Source organism: Equus asinus, chromosome 1, assembly GCF_041296235.1.
Source record: "Equus asinus isolate D_3611 breed Donkey chromosome 1, EquAss-T2T_v2, whole genome shotgun sequence".
Taxonomy (NCBI): Eukaryota; Metazoa; Chordata; class Mammalia; order Perissodactyla; family Equidae; genus Equus; species Equus asinus.
In genome coordinates, this window is record NC_091790.1 from 201,841,367 (window position 1) to 201,854,052 (window position 12,686).

The window sequence follows — 12,686 nt, forward strand, 5'->3', positions numbered from 1 at the left end:
GGAGCACCTTTTCATGTACCTGTTGGCTATTTGTATGTCTTCTTTGGAAAAATGTCTATTCAGGTCCTTTGCCCATGTTTTAATCATATTATTATTACCATCATTATTTACTATTTTTACTATTGAGTTTATGAGTTCCTTATAAATTTTGGATATTAACCCCTTATCAGATGCATGATTTGCAAATATTTTCTCCCATTCCATAGGTTGCCTTTTCATTTTGTTGATGGTTTCCTTTGCTGTGCAGAAGCTTTTTACATCGACGTTATCCCACTTGTCTGTTTTTGCTTTTGCTGCCTGTGCTTTTGGTGTCATACCCAAAAAAGTCATTACCAAGACCAGTGTCAAGGAGTGTTTTCCCTGAATTTTCTTCTGGTAGTTTTACAGTTAAGTCTTCAATTAATTTTTGAGTAATATAAGGTGCGGGTCCAATTTCATTCTTATGCATGTGGGCATCCAGTTTCCCCGGACCATTTATTGAGCAAACTATTCTTCCCCATTGTGTGTTCTCAGCACCCTCATCAAATATTAGTTGACAAAGTTTTCTTCTTGGAGGGAGAACCTTCAAGAGTGATGCACCTTCATGGCTTCCATGGCTGGTTGGCATGCTCCACGCGGATCCACTTCCCCATAAATGTTTAGAGATCTGTTCCTTCATGGTTCCCCTAGGACTCTCTTCCTGAGAGGCAACTAAAAGTGGAAGATTTCTAGGATGAACTGCAGCCATTGTTGCTGTCCTCAATCCAGGCTGCAGCTAGGGCTCACTGTCTTCCTTCTCCATTATCCATTCTCAATTCCCTTCACCTTCAGATTTCATCTGTTTGTGTCAGTGCTTACCTTTTGTGTGACTCAAACTCTCATTCCTGAGGGATCTCGGACCTCAATAACCGTACTCTTCTTAGGCTGGGGTTGTGGTACTCCCCCATTCATAGTTTCAGTTGGGCAAGGAGTACCCAGAGGCACCCGAGTGGAGTTCCACAGGTTCTACCATGTCCCCATTGTGAACAGCAGCCTTTTCTTCTGCTCATCAGGGTCAATTAATGATGCCAAGGTGAGTCTGCTGTTCTTGGCTGCTGGTTTCCGGACACAAGGAGTCTACAGTGTTCAGGTGGCAGCCATAGGTCATGGTTCAGTGGGACTTTTGCTGCAGATGGGAAATCTAACCCTGCAGAGCCCAGGGACAAGAAAGACAAAGCCCTCTCCGGTGGGTAACTGGGAATAATGGTAAGTGTGGCTTCTTCTGCTTCTTTTATCTCTTGGTTCTCAAACCTGTGTATTCTTCTTCTTGGAGATCACCAATTCACTTTGTCTGGGGCATTCTAGAAGGTGGCAGCCCACTCTCACTGAGGATCCCCCCTTTGAGCTGGCAGTCCAGAATTTATCCTCCTGTCTCTCAAGCATATGTATCTTGCCAAGGCCACTAGCATGCTGGCCATCTATTGCTCATCCTGCCTGTTCAATGTGATATCATTGATGTGATGTGGTTCTCAATTGGGAATGATTTCCCCCCACAAGGGACATTGACAATATCTCGAGATATTTTGGTTGTCACAACAGGGAAGTGGGCACCACTGGCATGTGGTAGGTAGAGGCCAGGGATGCTGCTAAACATCCTACAATGCACAGGACAGCCCCCTAAAGAGTTGTCTGACCCAATAATGTCAATAGTGCTGAGGTTGTGAGACCTTGATGCAATGCATCAATGTGATATATTGCAAGATGTCCAGATGGTCCAGATCTCTTTGGATCAGAGAGCAGGAGAGGTAACTCCTAGGGAAGTGGTTTTCCCTTATTCAGTGTCTCAGTTTTGCTAACGCACTAAGCATGTGCTTATTTTTCACCTTGGGTCATCCAGCACCCCCAGACTCACCCTGCACAGCCTTCCCTTCCTCACAGCAATTTCTTTCACTTCCATTTCTTCCCGTTTTTGCACTGAGAAAGACATAGTGAAGAATATGGCTTTTTTCCCCCCTCTGGTGAGAAACATTTGCTCTGAGGTGACATCTGTTGCCAGTCTTTCCCTTTTTTTGCTTGAGGAAGATTAGCCCTGAGCTAACATCTATGCCAGACTTCCTCTAGTTTGTATGTGGGTTGCCACCACTGTGTGGCTTGATGAGTGGTGTAGGTCCATGCCTGAGAACCAAACCTGTGAACCTGGGCCACCAAAGCAGGGTGAGCCAGACTTAATCACTGCACCATGGGGCTGGCCCTGAAGAATATGGCTTTTGTGGTGAATTTAGCTTAAAGAGTCAAAGAAAAAAAAAGTTTTCTGATTACAAAAAGACAGAAAATCTGAAAAAATACTCATCTTCCAGTCCCATCATTACAATTGTTTGTACCATGGACCCATTGGTCCAGCCACTCCCGTGGGCATAGTGTTATCCTCCCTAACAAACTAAGGCATCAGCATGTCTCACCTCCCATTTTCCCATGAGAGGCAATAAGATGCTAACAAGAAACCTCTGTGGCTTTAGCTGTTGCCTTTATCTCTGAGAACACAGGATGTACTCATTTGACTGTTGTTGTAAAGTCTAGCTGTGAGCAACATGACGCATTTGTCTCTTCAGCTACAAGCCTTTCCTGTTTATTGCTTTTCCGTTAATGCTGTCCTCACATATGTTGGTGGGTGGTAGTGTGGCAGCCCTGTGTTTCCTGACCCCCAGTTTATGGGACAGTGTGTAGGCTAGTTTAAAGGGGTCAAGCCTGGGCCAAGGAAGTAATTTGTCCGTTGTCTTTCATAAGGCTGCAGTAACCTGAAGTTTACAGTGAGGTCATTTTGACATTGGTCATGAATGTTTTCTTAGCTTTCACTCCACCTGCTATTGCAGCACTCCAGACCCCCAACAAGTTCTTGTTTTCCTTGGATATATTTCTGAGGTTCCCCAGAGGATGAATTATGTTAGCTCCTGAAAATTTCTTTCACCTGCTACGTGGTATTTACCATGCTTTTCCTGATATGGATCCTTCTCTGCTGGGTACTGCCTACAAGGCACCACTGATTACCAGGCATAATTCTCAATTTTATTGGTCGTCAAGTCTCAGGTTGTCAGCCTCCAGGTCTACTGGGTACTGGAGCATCCACCAAACTCCTCTGGTGTTTCTTCTGAGTGTGTCTTGTAGGTACCACTATTGGCTCTGCGGGCCATGCATCTCTTTCCTCCCTGGGTTTCCCACCTTGGGAATGGTGCCACACTCCGTCACGGTGCCCGAACCAGGAACCTTGATTTATCTCTCCCATAAAAAACACAAATTGTGGATTATAATGGCTTTGTATCTCTCCAGAGCATTCACTCCTCACCCCCATCTCCACCCCATTCATGGTCACCATGATTTCTAGTCTGGATTGTTGCAACTGTTTCCTGGGACTGAACTTGATTCAAGGATTGCTGCTCTCTAATTGCCCCTCATGCTGCAACCAGAATGCTATTTATAGGGCTTAAATATAATTATGAGGTGATATAGTTGAAATGGCAGAGTAAAGACCTCCAAAAATCTTTAGCTTTACAAAAACAAGGAATACTTTCAAAAATGGTCAGAATCAACTTTTTCAGAACTTTGGATGTTAACCAAAGGCTTGGAGGGATGTGATTTTCAGAGTTGCAACATTCTGTTACTTAAAATGTCCAGTATTCAACAAAATATTACTGAACAGGCAAAGAAAAAGAATGTATGATGCCTATACAGGAAAAAAAGCTATGCAGAAGCTTTTTAGCTTGATAGGGTCTCACTTACCTATTTTTTACTGAGGATAGAGAGAAAAAAGAATGAAGAAAAATAAGCAGATCATCAGAGACCCATGGAACATCACCAACATACTGACATACACATAAAGGGAACCCCAGAGCAGAACACAGAGAGAAGAGAGAGAAAGAGGCAGGAAGAGTATTTGAAGAAATAATGGCCGCACACTTCCAAAATTTGAGGAAAAACATTAATTTACATACCTAAGAAACTCCATGAACTTTAATTATGATAAATCCAAGGAGACCCACACCTGGACATAGCATCCTCAAACTATCAAAAGACAAAGATAGAAGCTATAGAAGCCAGTGGTCCATAGGATGATACATTCAAAGTGCTGAAAGAAAAAGACTGTCAACCCTAAATTGTTCAAAAGTGAAGAAATCTAAAACATTCCCAGATAAAGAGAAACTGAAAGAATTTGCTGCTTGCAGATCTACCCTACAAGAAATACTAAAGGGAGTACTTCAGGCTAAAGTGAAAGAACACTAAATAGTAACTCAAATCCACATGAAGAAATAAAGAGTACCTCATAAAGATGTAATTTATATGATATTAACAGCACAAAAGTGGAGAAGAGAGAACAGAGTGATATAACAGCAAAGTTTTTTATACTGTTTAAATTAAGTTGGAATGAATCTGAAATAGATTGTTATAAATTAAGATGTAAATTTTAATCCCAAGGGCAGCCCCTAAAATGATGTAAAAAGATAATATTTAAAATATAGTAAAAGAAATGACAAAGGTGTTAAAATAGTACACTAGAAAATATCTATTTAACACAAAAGAAGGCAGTAAAATAGAGAAATCGAAAAGACATTAGATATATAGAAAACAAATAGCAAAATTGTAGACATAAATCCTATCTTAGTAATGAAATATAAATGGATTAAACATTCTAATCAAAACGTGGAGATTGGGAGAATGGATTACAAAAAAACCATGATCCAGCTGTATGCTGTCTACAGGAGACACACTCTAGAGGTCTACAGGAGACATATTTTAGATTCAAAGATGCAAACAGGTTAAAAGTTTAACGACGGAAAAGGATACCATGTAAACCATAACTAAAAGAGAGCTGGAATGGCTACACTAATATTAGACAAGATAGAATTAATAAAAAAATTGTTACTTGTCACGAGTAATGGCATTTTATAATGAAAAAAGGGTCAGTCTATCAAGAAGGTATAACAATTATAAATATATATATGCACCTGACATCTGAACCCCAAAATGCATGAAGCAAAAACTGACACAATTGAAGGGAGAAACATACAGTCCAACAACACTTGGAGATGTCAGTATCCCACTTTCAATAACGGAAAGACCAACTAGACAGGAGATGAGAAAGAAATAAGAAGACTTGAAGAACACTCTAAACCCACTAGACCGAACAAACATCTATAGAATATTCCACCCAAAAGCAGCAGAATACACATTCTTCTAAGGGCTCTTGGAATATTATCCAGGATAAACTATATGCTAAGCCATAAAATAAGTCTCAATAAATTTAAAAAGATTGAAATAATACAAAGTATGTTCTACCACAATGGGAGAAAATGAGAAAACAATATCAGAAGGCAATTTATAAAATTCACAAATATGTGGAAATTAAACAGCACACTCCCAAATACAGCAGTCCCCCTTATCTGCAGTTTCACTTTCCACATTTCAGTTACCCAAAGTCAACCGTGGTCTGAAAATATTAAATGGAAAATTCCAGAAATGAGCAATTCATAAATTGTAAATGGCAGCGCCATTCTGAGTAGCACGATGGATTCTCACACCATCCTGCTTCATTCCGCCTGGGACGTGAATCATCCCTTTGTTGTATCCCCAACCGTCAACATCATCTGCTCCTCATATCCGACCATCAACACTGTCATGGCTCCATCATTGTCCTTCTGACTTATCATCAGAAGGTTGATAGTAGCCTAAGGCTACCTCGCAATTCCTACATCATTGACCTCACTTCATCTTAACATTTAGGCATTTCATCATCTCACATCATTACAAGAAGAGTGAGTGCTATTCAATTAAGATATTTTAAGAGAGAGGGAGAGAGTGAGAGAGAGATCACATTCACATAACTTTTATTATAACAGTTATAATTATTCTACTTTATTATTAGTTATTGTTGTTAATCTCTTCCTGTGCCTAATTTATAAATTAAACTTTATCATAGGTCTGTATATATAGGAAAAAACACAATATATATAGGTGTCGATACCCTTCACGGTTTTGGGCATCCACTGGGGGTCTTGGAATGTATCCCTCATGGGTAAGTGGATAAGAGGGAACTGCTGTGGCCAGTGGGCCAAAGAAGAAATCACAAGAGAATTTAGAAACTACTTTGAGATGAATGAAAATGAAAACACAACATACCAAAATGTATGAGATGCAGCTGACACAATACTTAGAGGGTAATTTAAAGCTGTGAAGGCCTTTATTAAAAAGAAGAAAGATTTCAAGTCAGTAATGTAACCTTCCATCTTAAGACACCAGCAAAAGAAGAGGGACTGAACATAAAGCAAGAGGAAGGAAGGAAATAATAAAGATGAGAACAGACACAAGTGAAATAGACAATAGAAAAGCAACAAAGCAAATGAGTGAAACTCAAAGTTGTCCTTTGAAAAAAATTGACAAAATTGATAAACATTTAGCTCGTCTGACCATGAGATAGAGAGAAGGCTAAAATTACTAAAATCAGGAATGAAAAAGGGTACAGTGCTGCTGATCTTACAGAAGTAAAAAGGACATAAAGAAATACTAAGAACAACTGCACGCCAACAAACTAGATAATGGGTGAAATGGACAAATTCCTAGAAAGACAAACTACTGAAAGTGACTCACAAAGAAATAAAATCTGAATATACTTACAGTCTATCAGTAAAGAGAATAAATTAGTAATTAAAAAACTGCCCCCAAAGAGAAGCCCAGTACCTGATGTCTTCACTGGTGAATTCTGCTAAATATTTAAGGAAGAAGTAACACGAATAATTCACAAACACTTAAGAAGTAGGAGAGGAGACAGTACTTCACCATTCATTCTATGAGGTCTGTATTATCTAGACAAAGATATTACAAGAGAAGAAAACCACAGATCAATATCCTTTATGAATATAGACATAAAAATCCTCAACAAATACCAGCAAATCGAATATGATAACTTTTGAAAAGAAGTATATGCCATGAGAAGCATGTAGCATTTATAAATATAGATTCTTTGGATTTATCCCGGGAATGACAGATTGGTTCAATATATAAATATCAATCAATGTATTACACCATATTAATAGAATGAAGGAGAAAATCACATGATCATCTGAATAGATGCAGAAAAAAAACATGTAACAAAATCCAACACCCATTTATGACAAAAACAATCGACAAACTAGGAAGAACTATAATAATCATGATGTTCTCCAGCTTATTATCCTTTATGCTCTCACGTGTCCTCGCAAGTTCTAGACTCCTTGGTATTTTAAGTGAGGCTCTTCGTATTGAGGCATCCATTGAAATCTCCACTCATCGATCACTATGCTTACTCAGATGTCACCCCCAAGGGTCCTGCCCTCCTGCCTGCATTGCTTCCGCCAGCAGCTCTCCCCCCCCTGCCAGTTCCCTCCTCCCCAGGCATACACACATGCTCTGGATGGCTACTCCAACTCATCATTTGGGTTTAAGGATTCACCTTCAATGTCACATTCTTAAGGAAAGTTTTCAGACCCACCTGAGGCTGACTTAAGTGCCCCTCCTGTATAATTCGATCGCGTTCTCTGCATACACAGGCCAAGTGCTTCTATTTCTTGTCTGTATCCCCAGATACATCGTGGAAACCTTGGTGACAGAAGACTCCTTGTTGTTAAATTATATCCCAATGTGTGATATGTCCAAGGCCCTCAATTTATAATTTTTCACTCATAGTTCAGTTGAGTATCCCCTACTCCTTGAAGAATTGGTGAAATTTGGTCTAAGCTGTAATTACACAATATGAAAGCATTCAGAGTCCTCCCTATTATTACTAAGAGTTCCCTTTACTTCTTCCTCAGTCGTGTCTCTGTTTCCTCAGTCCTATGAAATTACGTACTGTTTCTATTTCAGCCTATGACTCTAAAAACCTAAAATACAGTGTTTTTTACTGTTTTTTAAAAAAAACTAGTATTCACACATAATTGCTCATAATCACCTTTTTCTTTCTTTTTCTAGGTTTAGAAACTTTACTGGAGATTCTGCAGAGTACGAGAGTCAGCACACAGACTTTTTCTCCCCTTCTGATCACTCTCTTCTCTTTGTTCTCCTCTCATTTAAAAAAGCTTTTAAAATGCTTTTATTCGTGTACATGAGATCCTGTCCCTTAGTGGATAATAAAGGTGTCTCTGTTTTAGTTTGTCAAGCTTTGGTTAAAAACAAAACCTTATTTCACTTAACATAATTCCCTCAAGGTCCACCCATGTTGTTGTGAATGGGACAATTTTATTCTTTTTTATGGCTGAGAAGGACAATCTCTGTATGACTCCACTCATATGAGGAATTTAAACATGTGGACAAAGAGAGCAGATTAGTGGCTACCAGGGGAAAGGGGGGGTGGGGGGTGGGCACAAAGGGTGAATGGGTACACCTACAACACGACTGACAAACAATAATGTACATTTGAAGTTTCAAAAGTTTGTAAACTATCATAAACTCGATAAAAATTAACTTTAAAAAAAACAAAAACAAAAAAAACAAAAACCTTATGGAGCTGGCCCGGTTGCACAGTGGTTAAGTTTGCGCCTTCTGCTTCAGCAGTCTGGGGTTAGCAGGTCTGGATCCTGGGCGTGGACCTACACACCACCCATCAAGCCATGCTGTGGTGGCGTCGCACATACCAGAACTAGAAGGGCTTGCGGTTAGGATATACAACTGCGTGCTGGAGATTTGGGGAGGAAAAAAAAAAAGAATAAAGGAGGAAGATTGGCAAAAGATGTTAGCTTAGGGCCAATCTCCCTCACCAAAAACAAACAAACAAACAAACAAACAAACAAAACCTTACTCCCTCTTCTCCCAAATTATATTGAAAGGTAACAAAAATAAATTTAACAAAACATTTCCCACATATTCAGAATTTTGAATAAATTACATATGAACCTCAAGAGTGGACCAGAGAACGTCAGGGCCTCCAACAGGTTTAACAAAGAGATATATTTGTACTTATTTCTGGTATCCAACCTGTTTTCTAGGACTATTTAAAAGACTCAATTCTAACCCTTCTAGCTCCTGGAGATAACCCCCTTTCTCCAGCCATTTCTTCCAGCTGTTTGCTACCTCCTGCTTGTTATTTCAGTGGTTGGATTGCTTTCCGTTTCTTTTTTAGGTTCTTGATTTTTTCCCCTCTAGCTCATGCTGGGTCTCATGTTGCTGAGAGAAGACGTTTTGTGGTGTGCTTCCTGTTTGGCACTTTTGGCCTCATCCTTCTTTTGTTTTTCAGTGGATGTTTTTGATAACAGCTTATTCATTTGCCCTTGTGATTTCATCCTCTGAGGTGGCTTCTCATGCAGCTTGAGATCAGTGACTTGTTTGTTTCTTACTGGAGTTCTAAAACTCATTCCAATATTGGCTCTCACTGGGCACTTCACCCTACAACTGCTCGAGAAGTTACTGATTTCACTACAAATACTATGCCTGAAAATTTCTGCTAAGAATGTGGCCATATCTCTGCATTCGATGGCACATTATTCTTGTGCAGGAGAAGGCTAGTATAATGCAAATCTTGCACCTGTTACTATCATGGAACCTGGCAGCACATGTAGCAGTGACGTTGTGCTCCTCCTCATGCAGGCACCACACAAAGCATGTAAAATTAGAGGCCACTGTTTTTAGAATAAGTTTGTGTTTTGAAATACCCCACATCTTCATTTGTCTCCTTGATTCCCACACCCGTATAGTACTAGTATGGCTGCATGAAAGCCGTTGTAGACTCCGTTATGAGAGCCAGTTCCAAAGTCAAATTCACAGCCACATAGCAAGTAGCAACAAGCAAATTGTTGCTTCAGCAAGAGTTTGGCTAGAAGGCCAAACTCAATAATTGGGGTCATTTTGGGGTAGTTGCACCATAGCACCTTCTTCATGTGTTGTAATGTAGAAGAGTGTTTGTTATCCACAGTAGCAAACGATTGTTTTGTTGACATCTGTACTAGCTATTATCAACTCACGGTTACTGGTTCTTAGTTAATATCATCCCTGATGTTTGTTCCCTTACAGTGAACCCAGCACAGATGGGGTTAAAAGCAAAAGCACCTTTTCCCAGTTCCCTGCTTCTTTAGCTACACTCATGTAAATATCTGTTTCTTTAACCTTTGACTCCCTGAGCCTTTACAACCAAATAGAAGTTACAATTGTTAAAGCTCAGGTGGGCTGGCGCTGGGCTCACATTAAAGTGCACCACAGGGAAACTGTTGTCTAGAGAATGTCAGAAAGCTGAGGATTCCCAGACCTCAACTCTTTGGCTCCCTGATGCTAGAATCCACCATCCATAATGAAGGCAAGACAGCCAAGGACATCCACCTGCAATCCTCCTGTCTTACCATTCCCCCCTTCCTGCAAGCAGCCTCTCAAGGCCAAACACAGGCTGGTGAGAAAACGCCAGCCAAAGCTACAAGCACCCCTCCCCCACCTAAAACCCCAAATAAAAGCCCCTACCTGTTTCTTAACAGGGAGCTAGCAATTTTTGAGGCGTGAGCCCTTGCGTTGCTCTCTCTGTCTGGCAAAGAAAAATAAAGGCTTTCCTTTCCACTCAAGACTCTGTTCTCGTTACTTGGATTGGCATCAGGTTCAGAGACCGAACTTTCGGTAACATCACCAGTGGCTTTTAGATTCTATAGCTCTGAATCTCTGTTGGCCTCAGACACTTTTGTGGCTAAAGTTTCATGATATCCCCCAAAGCAGGGTACAGATTTACTTTAATAAAAGAAGGTACACCCTTATTTTCAGGAACATACACATTTGATCGTATGGTTGAAGTCCTGGGGGATAATGCAAAAGCATTGATCTTTTTTGCCAATTAATTCATATGTAATATATAATCTAATATAGTTGTAATTTATTTACAACATTTCCAACATTTTATTATCTGCTCCATGTGACCTTGGCTCAAGGTGGAGCTGTCTGGGGGCTCAACTGAGCTGCGGTGTATGAGATGCTTCCCTCACATGGCTGGTCGTTGATGCTGGCTATCAGCTGGGAGCTTGGCTGGGACTGTTGACTCCACTGCCCACACGGGGTCTTCTCCTCCAGTTTGAGCTTCTCATAGCATGGTGGCTGGGTTCTGAGAGGGACTGTTCCAAGAGCAGCATTCCATGAACCCTCTGGTCTTTTCAGAGAGACCCTCTTGCTCCTTAATTTCCAAAGGAGAGAATATTTAAATACCACTCCCTGGGAAGAGAACAGTATCAAGGAGAAGTAACTTGGGGGGAAGAATTAGAGGGAAACCCTGATACTCACTGTTTCCAGACATGGGACTGGAGTTACTTTGCCTCAAACCAGGAGACAGGTTCCATGCCCCCTCCCTTGGGTTCCTGGATCTCCCTGTGCCCATGTGTAGCCTGCTCGGTACTTCCTGTTTCCATGCTCTAAGCTGACCAGAGAAGGTCTTTTTCTGGCTGACTCAGGCAAGTCTTTCCTCATTAGGTTTACTCTTCTCAGTCTAGTATGGTAAGGATGTTAGCTGAGGCCCACTCCAGACCCAGCATCGTCCATTGAGGGAGAAGGTTTGGGAAGCCCCATTTGGACCTTTGATTCTTGCTGCATTTCTTCATCTCAATTCACTAGGAGGCTCTGTGCTTTGGATGAAAAAGTGATAGTTTGCCCAACTGACTCCGTTCGTTGTCTGTATATGCTATTGTTCAAAACTATGGAGGAAAGAAGGGGCTCATTGGCAATGTGAATCTAAGCAATGACATCTGGAATGTGAATAGTAGTTGAAAACTATTAATGTGCTTTTGTCTTTCTAAGCATGTGAAAGTAGCTAAAGTCTGTTGGAGGCATTGTCCTCGGAGAGATAAAATAGGCTTAGTTACAAGAGAAATGCAAAGAGGAAAATCAAGGTAACATTCGGATTCAAATATTTTAAAAGTGGTTTTGCCCAAATCCAACATCATTGCAAATCAGGGTTTTGTCTAAGCATATCATAGGTCATGGTCGCTGGGCTAGGCACTCCAAGAACTTATCAAAATGTTTCAATCACATTTGTCTTCCTAAAACAGTGCTTAATGTTGACTGTGTATCCTGCAACATGTTCCTCTTATTTATTTATTTTTTTGGTGAGGAAAATTGGCCCTGAGCTAAGAGCCATGCCAATCTTCCTTTGTATGTGGGACACTGCCATAGCATGGCTTGATGAGTGGTGTGTACGTCTGCACCCGGGATCCAAACCTGTGAACCCCAGGCTGCCAAAGTGGAGTACATGAACTTAACCACTATACCACCAGGCCAGCCCCAATATGTTCCCCTTTTTAAAAAATGAATGAATTCATCCAGCTACCAACTACTTAATTCCTTCCAGTACAAAAATCTTTTAACAATTTCTGGGGCTTCTAATACTTATGTTAAGCTTAAGGCATTAATGAATGACAGTTTCTGAAAATTCATATTTTTTCCTTAGATTTGTGAGATAAAATAAAACATCATGAAAGTCAGATAAGGTCCAGCCTGAGAATTCTATTCTGGCTGAATAATGATATGTAGGTACGAGAGCAATCTGTTTGGGTGTTGGGGCCGCCTGCTCTTATAACTCCAGCATAACACAAATTTTACATTCAAGCTCCTTTGTCTTTAAAAAATAAAATCAAAATATTCAGATGTTAAAAATATATTATGACTCTGTATAAGGAAGATTGGGAGCTCTTTTAAATTTAATCTTCTTTTTTTTGAGGAAGATTAGCCTGGAGCTAACGTCTGCTGCCAAT